Source organism: Lynx rufus, unplaced genomic scaffold (genome assembly GCF_022079265.1).
Source record: "Lynx rufus isolate CCGP_SWC_20201006 ecotype Redwood Valley unplaced genomic scaffold, mLynRuf1.p SCAF_1, whole genome shotgun sequence".
NCBI lineage: Eukaryota > Metazoa > Chordata > Mammalia > Carnivora > Felidae > Lynx > Lynx rufus.
Window position 1 is genome coordinate 130,359,650 of NW_025814823.1, and position 12,245 is coordinate 130,371,894.

Sequence of the window (12,245 nt, forward strand, 5' to 3'; positions counted from 1 at the left end):
AGGTCATGAAAGAATAATCTGTGAAGATTTGCCATCAAATGGATTTTTCCCCAGGGGAGCCCAGTTTTCACTTGCCTTTTATTGGCATCGATCCTTGGCCTAATGATGGCCTGAGTTAATAAGTGGGGTTTATAAGGACAATATTCCCAGACCCAGAGATCCTCAGGTACCATTATAGTGACCTTTTATTTTGATCCCAAACTGGACACATGGTCTAATGACCCAGGGTCATATTGTTATTTGGTTTTCCTGGAATAAACCTAGTCTGGAAGCACCAGCTGGAAATGATTGGCTTGGAGAAGCCAAGAGTGCTGCCTATCTTCAACATTTCTTTTCATTCATATATGTTGTAATGTTTATTTGTTTTTGAGAGAGAGACAGAGACCACGAGCTCAAGCAGGGGGGGGGGGGCAGAGAGAGAGGGAGACCCAGAATCCGAAGCAGGTTCCAGGCTCTGAGCTGTCAGCCCAGAGCCCAACCCAGGGCTTGTACTCATGAGCTGAGAGATCATGACCTGGGCCGAAGTTGGACGCTTAACCCACTGAGCCACCCAGGTGCCTCGATCTTCAGCATTTTAGAATGGATGCTGCTGATTGCATCAAGATAGACCAGTGGGTACCTAACCAGTCTTTCCCCATGTCATCCCTTTCTTCCTCTGTTCCAGGCATGGAATGAAGAGCAAGCAGGACAGAGCTAGTTCTGCTCATCTTATTCACATGCTTATTCACATGCCAAATCCTGGCTTCCCAGCCACATTCCTCTGATGGTTCCAACTCCTTTATTGTCTCCAGTTTGGCATCTCCTTAATGAATAGCTATTTAGAAAGCAACCAGAAAGCACACACAAGCCTCACATCACAGCTTGTCAACTTTGGTGCAGTGACTGATGGAGGAAGAAACATCGTCAGAAGCGGGGTGTTGAGGAGTGGAATTGCTGAAGGTAGGTAAGAGGAGGCTCTGCTGATGGGGGGCAGGGCTGAGTTTTAAGATTGTGCCATTGGTGAGTGAGCATAGGCAGTTTCCTTTGCGACAGGCCTCATACTGTAGTCAGACACCATGTCTTTCAAAGGTGGTGGCAGCACTTAACTCCTTGTAAATTACAGGCATCCCTGATATTTATGCCAAAAGACACTTTCTCCAATATGCAGCAGGAAGGCCAGATGGTCTTGTCATTGCTAATCAGTGGATCACAGGCCCTGGAGAGCATGCTGAGGACTCTGGCTTTAGCTAATTAACACAAGCGCCGAGTGAGAGGCAAGAATTAAGCAATCAACTCCTTTCTCTAATTCTTATACATTTTGGAAATGTGCCCATGATTAGCTTGCCCTGAAAAGCCTCAAAATAGAAAAAAAAAAATAAAAAACTTGGGCTAAGCAAGAAATGAAAGGAAAACTCCCATATGAACTTGGAAAGAGAACTTAAGTGAGATGGCCTAATTAGGGCACAATCAATAAAACCAGAAAGAGTCAAATTCAAAATACTTTTTTTGTAGGGAGAATGTTTATTTCTATTGATGGAACTTGTGTTAGGTTTTGAGAGTTAAGTGGAATCTGGGGCTCAGTTGGTTGAAGGTAGGTGAGTTAGGGGGCATCTCGTTCAGTTGGTTGAGCATCTGACTCTTGATATTGGCTTAGGTCATGATCTCATGGTTCATGAGATTGAGCCCCGTGTTGGGCTCTCTGCCCTGACAATGTGGAGTCTGCTTGAGATTCTCTCAATCTGCCTCTCTCTTTCTGTCAAAATACATAAATTAGCCTAAAAAAAAAGAGGTGGACTCTGATAGTCTCTGATTAAATGACAACTTAACATTTGATAGAGTATTTGAAGAAAATAAAAGCACTATTAGTCAATCACATATTTTAATTGATATAAAGATGATTCTTTAAATTATTGAGTGCTTCAATAAGACATTTTTCCTTTTCCTTCCTTTCTTTTTATGCGTTTTATTTTTATATACACAGCATCTAATAGAGTGATTGACACATAGTGAATACTTAAAAATGTTGAGAAGAATGAATAGCAGATTTGGGACTTGACTTTGTGGTATTATTGCTGTTACATGGCTATTGTGTGGGAAGCTATCAAGCTGTTTATTCATTTGTTTGCTACACAAGTAATTACTGGTCTCTTACTATGGGCCTTGGCGCTAGGTTCTAGGGATATAGCAGTGAATAAAACAGACAAGATTTCCTGTCCTCTTGTAGCTGGCATGCTACTATTTTCAGTTAGTATGAATCTTGAAATTTGTGAAGATTATTGATACTGATATGATTTCTTCTAATATGATATCTTTCTTCCAGTTGGGTAGTAATATGACAATTAAATGCAGAAATATACAACTTTGTGGACTCATAACCAAGAGTGTGCATCTCCCTCATTTTCTTGTTGCCCTGCTCCACTCCATTACCTTACTCAGAGGGTGGAACACTTTGCAGGAGGAAGCTGCTTCTACTTCCCTGGTCAGTGTTTGTGTTAGGTATGAAGCCAGTGGGTAGAGAACAGTGTGACAATGTGGAACTGTAACCTCTGCTGGCCTGCAGAGAGTCAGTTGGTGAGAAAAAATAGGTGTGCAATATCCAAAGGTCTCTTGGGTGTGCACGCTCATGCTAACTCTTGTTTTATAGATACGTCTAATCCTTTCCTTTATCATGCAGCCTTTGTCTACAGCATACCTTTCTGGCAAAATGTTCTTAAAGTGGTACAAACTCTAGACTTGTGCTGTCACATATACTAGCTACTAGCTGCATGTAGTTATTCGACACTTGAAATGTGTTTAGTGTGACCATGAAATTAAATTTTAAATTGTATTTGACTTTAATGAATTTTGAACTGATAATTTAGAATTTAGAACTGGACATGTTTTGTGAATATTTGGAACAACATGGTATCTATGGGAATCTATTTTTTCCAACTGTTAATTTTATGAAATCTAAATACATATCAAGTATTTCCAATTAGAATTTAGTGTCCAAAGTGAGATGCATTGTATGGGTAAAATGCAGACCAGATTTCAGAGACTTAGTACAAAAAAGGTAAGTTATCTCATAAATAACCTTAAAAATACTGAATTCATGTTGAAATGATAATACTTTAGATAAGTTGGATTACAGAAAATATATTAAAAATAAATCTCCCGGGGCGCCTGGGTGGCGCAGTCGGTTAAGCGTCCGACTTCAGCCAGGTCACGATCTCGCGGTCCGTGAGTTCGAGCCCCGCGTCGGGCTCTGGGCTGATGGCTCAGAGCCTGGAGCCTGTTTCCGATTCTGTGTCTCCCTCTCTCTCTGCCCCTCCCCCGTTCATGCTCTGTCTCTCTCTGTCCCAAAAATAAATAAACGTTGAAAAAAAAAAAATAAATCTCCCTCCCTCTCTCTCTCTCTCTCTTTTTGCTTTTTAAATAAGTATCAGAAAATGTAAAGCTACATGTGTGACATTCATTATATTTCTATTAGTGTTACTCCAGATGAAGTGTAGTTTGTTTGTTTGTTTGTTTCTTTCCCATTTATCTGTTTTTTCCTCATAATAAAATAGCTACCATAGGATGCAAGTGACTGAAGTCACTAACCCATTGGACTTCCTGTGTCAATCTCACTGAAGCATTAACTCTACTTTATTAAATTCTCAGCATGGCCTTCCTCATGTTACCAGCCAAAAGAATTGTGTCTTCTGTCTCTCCTCTTCTTACTCTTCTCCCTGTATTCTTTGTTTCTACTGACTTGCAGTTTCTCCAGAAACAATTTAACTCACATTATTTCTGCTGCCTAACCTTGACATCTTTTCCCCTTCCTATATATTATAGATTTCTCCTTTGAAATCTTCCCTCTGATCAGCGTAGACTATGTAACTCACCTGATATTAATCCAATATTGAATACTGGCTAATTTTTTTTCGAGGGGGGTAGATAGTGTCATTAAAATTAAAATGAAAAAACACATAGATTTGTTGTTGTTTACATTCATTCTAAATAGTAATTTTTGCAAATGAATTTTTCTTTCTTGACCAGAAGTGTGACTGTGTGGTAAGTGTAGTAAGCCAACCGGATGTGGGGAAAAGTTGGATCATTTTCAGTAATAGCTTTAGTATCAGTAGTTTGGAGAATGGTGATCTAATTAACAGGAATAACCAAATGAAGGGGCGGAGCTCTTTTGGGGCTGAAACTGAACTTTTTTTTTAATGTTTATTTATTTTTGAGACAGAGTGTGAGAGGGGTAGGGTGGGGGGGCAGAGAGAGAGACACAATCTGAAGCAGACTACAGGCTCCAAGCTGTAGATCATGACCTGAGCCAAAGTCAGACACTTAACCGACTGAGCCCCCCAGGTGCCCCTAAACTGAACCTCTTTGATTAGGCACGTAAGTTTCCGAGTGCTGGCAGGCCCGGAGATACATATTTGGCAGGCAGCTACAAATAGAAGCCTACAGCTGTGCTGTCCAAAATGCTAAGTGCTGGCCATTGAATTAATTTTTTTTTATTAAAAAAATTTTTTTTAATGTTTGTTTTTGAGAGAGAGACAGAGAGAGCGAGCAAGCACGAAAGGGGGAGGGGCAGAGAAAGAAGGAGTCACAGAATCCAAAGCAGGCTCCAGGCTCTGTGCTGAGAGCCTGACGTGGGGCTTGAACTCAAACTATGAGATTATGACCTGAACTGAAGTCAGGCGCTTAACCGAATGAGCCACCCAGGAGCCCCCACTGAATTTTAATTTAAATTATGTGCTCAGTAGTCACCCATGACTAGTAGTTACCATCCTGGACAGCGCAGCTTAGAACATTTCTTTTTTTAAAATTGAAATCTATTTGACATCTAACATCAAACATTTCCATCATCACAGAAAGCTCTTTGGGTCAAGCACTAGTCCTAAGGTTGCGGCTGGCTGTTGTTGGAGAGGTTTGGGGTCACTGACATAGAGATGATAGCTGAAATTGGGAACTAGATGAAGTCACTGGGGTGAATAAGGTGTAATTAGAGAAGAAAGACAGGCCCCAACCTAGGAAAACTCCCATTTTAACACAGTGAGCAGAAGACGGAGATGAAAATGACAAAGATAATTATACTTTTCTTACTATATTGCACATCAAGAAAAGAGAAATGCTTTGTACACATCGTGAACCTCTTGTCTAATGACTATTGATGGAATACCATAAGGTACACAATGACAATGAAAGATACATTGCATTATAAACTGATTTCTTGCACCAAAGAAACAGATTGTGGCAGTGGATCATTTCTGTAAAGGAATAAGTGAGCTGGTTTGGGGACTTTTTTTTTTTTTTCCCTGAAACTTTAAGTGAGTTAAGGTTTAAAGTTTAGATGATTAATGTGTTTGATAGAATCCCTTTCAAATACAATTTGCTTTAATAAGCTTTTGGCAAGTACAGGGTAACAGTCAATTTATGACTCTGTTCTGAAACAAGTCCTTGTGATACAGGTGCTCTACTCTTTTGGTTAAAGGAAGTGCCTCATTCTTCAGATCCCAGGCATGAGGCAGGCAGAATCAGACTTCTCTGGGAGTCCCAGAGCCTGAGTTGAATTCTTGTCCAGACCAGGGATACTCTAGAGGTATGATCTTTGGAGGATGTGAGGTTGACTGAAAAGGGTGGTGATGTTTTCTTTAGATGTGTTCATGTCCTTGAATTCATGGATTGCCTATAAACTTGGACAAATATATGCCTCAAAACTGGAATTATGTTTCACCTTAACTTGAGACACATAGTTTGGGCATAAAAAAAGAACTGTACAAACATTATACAATAGCTATTTTGACCATTAAGATGTCACTTGAAAGCTCCTTGACTGTATCGCCCTTGAAAAATACCTGGTATAGTGTAAGAGATAACTATATTCTAAAGAGCCAACACGATAAATTGGATATAAAAGGAGACTTAAGTAAAACTATTCATTGTGGATATTTAGTATTTTCAATTTAATTGTCAACAAATGTCTATCCCATTTTTCTTTAGAGTAGCTAATGTTGACCTACTCTTTAGAAGAAGTAAATTAGAATTTTATGTGGTACTTAAGACTACTTTTAATCAGAAATAATTCTACAATATCAGAAAAAGAAAGATTATTTTTTTCCTCTCTGAACTGTGACTTATTGTCACCTCATGTCCCCTCTTCCCAATTGTTTTTCCAGTCCAGCAGAAACATACACTCATCTCCTCAAGGGAGCTCCCAAGCAACATGAACATACCTCTACTTGGCATGTAAGCCATGATTTGGGATCCTTTGCTAGACTTTGAGCCCCTGATGGATGTGGTCACTCCTCATTGTTCTTTGTGTTCTAGTCTTCTGGACTGGCATTGGGGTCTCAGTAATTTATTTATTGTTTCCCTGCCTCTTTCCACAAAATATATGAGGCAGCTAATAAATAAATCTTTGTTGATTTTTGTTGGTAAGTTTCTGCTTGTTTGATAAGCCAAGCATGCATTTACTTTCATTAGTTTGCCAAATTTGCCATAACTAAACACCACAGACTGGATGGCTTAAACAATTAGAAGTGTTGCTAGGATTTATGAGACTTTTCTCCTTCGCTTGCAGGTGGCTGCCTTGTGTCTGTGTCTTTATACCTTTCCCTGGTGCACATGTACTCTTGACACAGAAATTTTCTCTTATCCATAGATTGGATTATAGCTCACCCTAATAGCTGTATTTTAACTTAACCACCGCTTTAAAGGCCCTCTTCAAATACAGTTATATTCTGAGGTATTGTCCTAACTTCAACATATGAATTTTGGAGGGGACATATTTAGCCTATAGCACATTTTATTCAAATGTTATACCAAGTTATTAAAAAACAAAGTGAAAAGAAATATAGCTAGGACATGACCCTAAACTGTGTCACATAGCATTAGGATTTTATCTGATGAAAGATTGTTTCTGTTCATCCCCATTTTATAACTAGGAGAATAAAATGGTTTGATTCAGAGACCAAATAAATGGACAGTATTTTATTAAAGAGTTGAGGAGATTCTGCCTTAGAAACAACTAGAATAAGTAGTTTGGCAAGTAATGGGTCCTACCTCTCAGATGAAGTTCTCAATAATTCTGAAAGCAAGATATTTTCTAGAATTCTTTTCAGTCAAGTAGTGAGATGGTTTAGAGCAGATACATTTACTGGAAGGATCCTGTCAGCTATAAAGTGCAGAGGGTTTATTAGAGGTCTACATGAAAATGTGTTAAAAGAATAGCTAACTTAATCTATTTTGAGAATAAAAATGTAAACATCAAAACAGAGTACTTATTGGTAATTTCCTTTGCTGTTTTGGTCATCAGCCAGCATTATTCATAATTTATTTGTGAGTGAGTGAGTGTGTGTGTGTGTGTGTGTGTGTGTGTGTGTGTATGTAGATATTTGTTGTCCTACGTCTATTCAAAGTGACAATTTAAGTGAGGCTGCTAGTTGTGTGTCCATACAGATTTACTTTTATTTCTTTGGAAAGGGACCAGCTTCAATTAAAGCTCTTTAACTCTGACTTGGATGTATGGTTCATACAGACTTCAACCAAAAGTAATGCTTTTCTTTGCCAAGTGTTTGTACCAGAAAGGCCAGTCATTGCTTCTACCCATCACTTCATCTTAGTTCCTACATATCCTTCTTGAAAGACAGTCTCTGCCCTCACATCCTGATGAGTGGGCAATAGATCATGCAGTTGTACTCCCTACTCTCCCATGAGAGAAAATGGAGTCAGGAGTGAACAAAATAGTCCAATAAGATTCTTCTTCCTGGGAATTTGTAGTTGGACTCAGATATTCTAATCTCTGTAGATACCTGAGAGAAGAAGCTGACCAAAGTATAGTGGGGACAGAGGGAGGTGGGGAGGGCAACTAAAGAGGCAGACTTGAAAGACCATGTGGTTCCTGAACGATAGAAGAGTAACTTGTTTCTGACTTCCTAGTTCCTCATACTGGTTTTCTGGAAGTTTGGTTTTACTTACTGGCCTTGGGATTTATTAGATATTTTGTCAGCCAGCCAATAATGCCTCTTGTTTACTTAGGATCACTTGACCTTTTTAACAGATTTCACTAAGGTGATTGTAGCAATAAATGGCTTCACCAAGAGCGTGCACCCTTGTGTGTATCAGTCGTAGAACTATTGGTATTTACAGTTGACTTTAGAATATTGGTGTTTTCGGGGCACCTGGGTGGCTCAGTTGGTTAAGCGACCGACTTCAGCTCAGGTCATGATCTCGCAGTTTGTGAGTTCGAGCCCCGTGTCGGGCTCTGTGCTGATGGCTCGGAGCCTGGAGCCTGCTTCAGATTCTGTGTCTCCCCCTCTCTCTACCCCTCTCCTGCTCACGCTCTGTGTCTATCTCTCAATAATAAATAAACGTTAAAAAATTTAGAATATCGATGTTTTCATTGAATGATCCTTTTCAGGCCACATGAATGATAAATAAAACCATTAATAACAAATCAATGAACAAATGCATGCTAATTATTACTTACTACCCACCGTGTGCTGGATGTTATCATATTTCAGATGCACTGTATTCCTCAGTCTCGACAAAACTGTGTGAGGTAGGTGCCTTGGTGGTCTCCGCTGTGGAGAGGAGGGACTGGAGGCTTAAAGCAGTGAAAGGAAAGCTTCTGTTATAACTGGCCCTCTCCTGTTGAGCATGGATCCTGGTGATTGTTGTCTGCTGGTGTTCACACCTTTAAATCTTCCCATCTAGAATCAGGGCTGGTCTGGATGACTTCTATAATATAACAGAAGTGGCCATGTGATTTCTGAGATTAGGTCATGAAGTGAATTTCATTGTTTATCTTGTTTTCTTGGGTTGCTCACTGTGGGGGAAGTCAGTCACCATATTGAGAGAGTGTCAAGTCGCTCTGTAGAGAGCCCACGTGTAGAGGAACTGAGGCCTCCCACCAACAGCCAGCCCCAACTTGTTAGCCACATCAGTTAGCCTCTTTGGAAGTAGATCCTCAGTTTCCCGGAAAGCTTTGAGATGACTCCAGCTTCGGCCAACACCTGGTGGCAGTGTTGAGGAAGCCTGAACCATAAGCACCCAGTCAGGCTACTTGTGAATTTCTAACCTATAGAAGCTGTGAGGTGCCATAAATGTTCAGTGTTGTTTTAAGCCTTTAAGTTTTAGAGTAATTTGTTGTACTGAAATAGGCAAACGATACACTTTATGTGTTTGTGGATCTGATTGAAACCTTTTTGTGAGTAGAAAAAATGTCTCTTTGCACTTCTTTTTAAATTTAATTTGTAGCCAGTATCTGGTACGTGGTTATTCAAGTGAATTAGTAAGCGTGACTCTGGAAAATAGAGCTGAATAAGAGAATGAGGGGTAGTCAAGGTTAGCCACCAGTTAACATGTTACTGCTGTGTAATTGGTTATGTATTATGTGACAAAACACCTTTTCACTTGTGAGGATCCAAGGAAGGTATTGAATGTCAGTAATTAAAAACACTTGTAGAGACGCCTGGGTGGCTCAGTAGGTTAAACGTCCAGCTCTCGATTTTGACTCAGGTCATGATCTCATGGTTCCTGAGTTTGAACCCTGAGTCAGGCTCCATGCTAACTGCACGGAGTCTGTTTGGAATTCTCTCCCTCTCCCTCTCTCTGTGTCCTTCCCCTGCTTGCACTCTTTCTCAAAATAAATAAATAAAACTTAAAAGAAAAAAAACATGTGAGGGTGATGAAGCTGTGAAGCAATGTCTCAGTGCCGAGATCACTAAGTGAAAATGAGCCTCTAATTTGCCTGATTGAGATAAATGATTCTGTATTTGATTATGGGAAAACCTAAGTGCAAGCAGACTTCTGACCAACCAGACAAGGGGAGAGAGTGAGTCAGCTGACAGCGTGTGAGCCACCAGATTCAAAGGTCATGCTAATTTTGGTACAAATGGGAAAGTCTTCAGAGTCAGTGAAGCTAGACCTTTACTTCCCATCATTTATTAAAAATAAATTCTACACATTTCTCAAACTCTTAGAAGGAAATGTCACCTCTGGAAAGGGAAGAACTTTCTCAACCTAACAACACAATGGGAAAAGCATACCAATTTCAGTAACCAAAATTTAAACTCTGTAAACCAGAAGCATGATAGGGCAAATTAAAGGAGAGAAGTAGTTTTAGCATATATCATAGAGGGTTCATATTCTTATATTAAGAGACTTTGCAAATCAGTAAGAGAGATTCTGAACAACAGTTTAAACCATAAAAGCTAGGGAAGCCCATTGTACTTTAAAAAAAAATTTTTTTTAAAGTTACATTTGGGGCACCTGGGTGGCTCAGTCGGTTAGGCATCCGACTTCAGCTCAGGTCATGATCTCACGGTTTGTGGCTTTGGGCCCTGCATTGGGCTCTGTGCTGACAGCTCGGAGCCTGGAGCCTGCTTCAGATTCTGTGTCTCCCTCTCTCTGTTCCTCCCCCGCTTGCACTCTCTCTGTCTCTCAAAAATAAATAAAGATTAAAAAAATTTTAAAAAGTTACATTTGTTAAATAGTTATAAAATATTTTTTGAAAATTATTTTGACATGTATAATTATGCTGTGGTAAAGTATTAGTAAATTTGATCATTATGTGCTGAAATAGTGATATTTAAGTCAGTATTTTATTTATATGCATGTCATGAATAATTGAATGTTGATCAGTAGTTTGACTTAGCAAAGAGGGACCATCTCATGCCAGTGGACTGTAATTTTCTCAGATAAACCGTTTCATGTTGACCACTTTGTGTGACGGTGCCTTCCTGCTACAGCTATCAGTGCCCTAGATACTTTAATCCCCGGTGGTCATCGAAATGAAATCGAAGATATGACTGAGGGCTTGGCTGGGGTTTCAGAGTGGATACCAGACAAATTTGTTCTGATCTTGTTGCCGTCACTCAAGTTGCCCGGAAAAGAAACGAGACTATTTATGATGAACCACATGAACTTAGAGGGGCATCGTTGGTAACTGGGGCCTTTCCATGACTCAGGAAAGAGACTGGTGTGCCATTCGGGAGTGCCAAATGATTCCAGATAATTCCTCAGTTCTTCATTGAGGCTGTGCAATGTGGCACAGTGACCAAAAGTGTTGCAGTGACCTGCTCTGCCCCATCGCTTTGGTTCCCATGCCCTATTTGGTCCTGACCATGCACTCCGTAGCAGAATGTCACCTTAAAAATAAGCTCTCAAGTTTTCCAAAAGTTTAAGACAGAAGCTAATTTTCTTCACTTCAGTGGGTTCCTCCTTGTAATAGCAGCTTCACGTTGGAAGGCATGCCGGAAGGTGGAAGTCAGGCAGCGTGGCAAGAGAGGGCGAAATGCTTGAGCCCCAGGAGTCTGGATGAGTCAGCCAAGCTTGGGTTTCCACGCCTCTGAGGATCTGCTTGGTCACATTTCCCTGAGGGCTGACGTGTGGCATCTGGAGCATCATATGGAAACCACCAGCTGGGGCAAAGTCCTCGTGAAATGTCTGTTTAACTGTGAATGTTTACAATCACTAGGAATAGCAGCTCTGAGAAAGAAGAACAGGGACTCTTAACTCCCATGCCCATCACAAAGCCTGGGGATGGCACTGGTGTCTGCTGGGTCCTGGGGTCCTGATGTGTAGTGTGGAGGCAAGAGAAGGAAAAGAGAAAGACAGTGGTAGTGGGGATGGAATCCGCCTGACTCTGTGGGCTTCTGTGCTTGATAAAGAACTTAAGGACATGACTTCTGAGTCTCAGGTTGGAGAGATGGAGGGAGAAGTGAACACCTTGGCCACATTTACGTACAATTGCTTAGTGCTTCCCCATCCTACTTGAACCATCACTTTATGGCATATAGGTGATGCTCAAGGGTTGAGGAAAGGACAGAGCCAGCTGTGGGCTGCTCTTCTGGGGCCTTTGAGACTTCAGGAAATTACTGTCTGGTTGAGTCTCTGGCTAGTTTTCTAGCCTCCTGTGCCTCTCTATTTCCTTTATCTCCTCTCCATTTCCTTTAATATAAAATCCTTGTTTTCTACCCTATGAAAGCCTTAAGAAATTTAAATATATAAAAAGCAACATAGGTTTTCAATGCTTGAAGGAAAGTTACAGCTGGATGGGTCAGAGATACTTTCTCATCTCATTGGTCATGTGAAATGAATAGAATATTCACTGAACTGGGTGTGTGGAGGGCTGCACAAATTGCAGAGGTTAAATGATTCTGGTTTTATGTTCAGAAACTTGCAGTGCAACATATACACAGAGATCTCCAGAAGATGGGGAGTGCCAGAAGAAGGCACAACTGCAGTGCTTGGGGAGAAGAAGGAAAGGATGTGGCCGGACGTGGGTAGGC